Source organism: Teleopsis dalmanni, chromosome 2 (genome assembly GCF_002237135.1).
Source record: "Teleopsis dalmanni isolate 2A chromosome 2, ASM223713v2, whole genome shotgun sequence".
Lineage (NCBI taxonomy): Eukaryota > Metazoa > Arthropoda > Insecta > Diptera > Diopsidae > Teleopsis > Teleopsis dalmanni.
Window position 1 is genome coordinate 82,347,442 of NC_051847.1, and position 2,183 is coordinate 82,349,624.

The following is a 2,183-nucleotide window of genomic DNA, read 5'->3' on the forward strand; positions in this document are numbered from 1 at the left end:
AAATGAAATATTCTTATTATATAAAGTTATATTGCAAAGTAATAACTAAAGATTTATTAAAAAAATTCTTTGTCCATCATATGAATCAATGAGTTTACATGTTCAAATATCTAGCTTATTTTTAGCAGTTATTCGGTATGATACATTGTCAGCCAATTTCAACTTTACCTGACGTGATCCTATACTATGCTACTGCAAAATTTCATTCAATTATTTCAAAAGGGGCAGATTAGGTTATTGATATTATGACAGATAAATTGTTCTACCGATATTGAAGTAGACATCCCTAAATCCATTCGTATTGTCTTCTGATCGGGAGTATGTGTTGTTTAGTCTTCGGTGTCTCGTTGCGGATACATGTGCTGCAAGCTTGGTAATGGGTTAGGCTATGTCCTTTATGCACTGCGATCAACTTGATCAGTTGAGGAAGTTTTTGAAGGCCTTCATTCTCTAGTTGGCATGCACCTAAAATTTTCTGTCTTCTGTGGCTCTTTCATAGACTCTTCCTAATCACAGCAGAATCTGCAAATATTTGAGCTGGATATACTTATTTTGTGTATGGTAGGTGCTTATTGGTGCTAATCAAATTTACAAGCCTAAAGTGTAGTTTAGTTTTTTATGAATTAAAGTTACAACGAGTAAATTTTAAAATGGCTACTCTTCTACTAAGCTTGGTTTCAACTGGTACCGCTAATAATGGTACCGCTAGTGACCCGGTGGTCTATGTGTTGCAACTTTATGTCAATTAGTTCAACTTATTCATAAAAGAAAGAGGGCGATAATTACACAAAAAGTTGTAATATAAAATTAGTTTGTGAACTACTTCCCATGTAAAAGTGTAAATTGCTCTAGAATAGAATGACAACGTATGGCATTAAACTTTCACCTGAAATTGCGTTAGAAAAATTTGTAGTTGGCACTCTGCATAGAATTTGCATATTTCATTCTGCAGTAGCGTTAAATTGCAGAGTTAAATGCTTTAAATTGAGTCCAGTAAGAAAGTCGCATCTAAACAACACGTTTTATGGGGACTTACGCAGCACCGTAGATGTTGTTTCGTACTTCAACTTATGGCGACAATTTTAAGTGCGAAACTAAAAGTAAAACAAGCGATTAACATAAATTAACCGGGAAAGTAAGCGGACGAGTGTTACTGGCGGGCGCGCTGAAGACCGACTTTGTAGTTCTGCTGGATTTGTGTAGTTGCTTGTGCGCGCACGCAGACGTTTCAGATACATTTTAAGGTGTCTGGTTGATCAACTCCGTTTTTAATTGACTGCAAAGCTTTTTTTCTTGCTTAAGATACTTAAACGTATAAAAATATTTACGAATTTATTAACTTTTTATTTTTAATGTGTTTTAATGGCACAATAATGAGGTTAAAATTTAAAAGCCAAGCTATTGTATGAATTCGAATGGATTAATTAATAATTTGTGTTTTTAAGTAAGGTCTTATTAATTAAAATATTTTAGTAATGCATTGTATAATAATTAAAAAAATATTTATTGTCGGTACCTGGTACATGCTTGACAACTTGAGATAATATGGTGACTTTAGTTTGGCACAGTAATTTTGAAGTGCGAATTACCAGCAATATGGTTTTTCAGAATATTATTTTTAAAACAAGATATATGTAAACTATATATCTATTTTTATGCATGCCGGTCGATGAACTCATAATTTATATACATTAAACCGAAAAGTTTTCGGAAATTCTCATTTAAAATTCGCGCGCTGTATATTTTTCGATATTTTAAGTTTATGTAGTTTGGCAGCACTGTCCTTAATTACTATGCCAAAAATGAGCGCGATCTGTCAGACAGTTCGTTTACGGCAGCTGTTGAAACCAGTTCACCTCAGTAGGGCGTTGCGAAAAAAACAATGGAAAAAAATATTGAACAAAGAGTTTGCATCAAATTTTGTGTTTCGAACGAAATTTCGTGTGCAGAATCGTTGCGAATGCTACAAAAGGCTTATGGGGAATCAGTTTTATCGAAAACTCAAGTTTATGAGTGGTACAAAGCCTTCCAGGACGGTCGTACGACCGTCGAAGACATTTCGCAACGCACTACTGAGGTGAACTGGTTTCAACAGCTGCCGTAAACGAACTGTCTGACAGATCGAGCTCATTTTTGGCATAGTAATTAAGGACAGTGCTGCCAAACTACATAAACTTAAAATA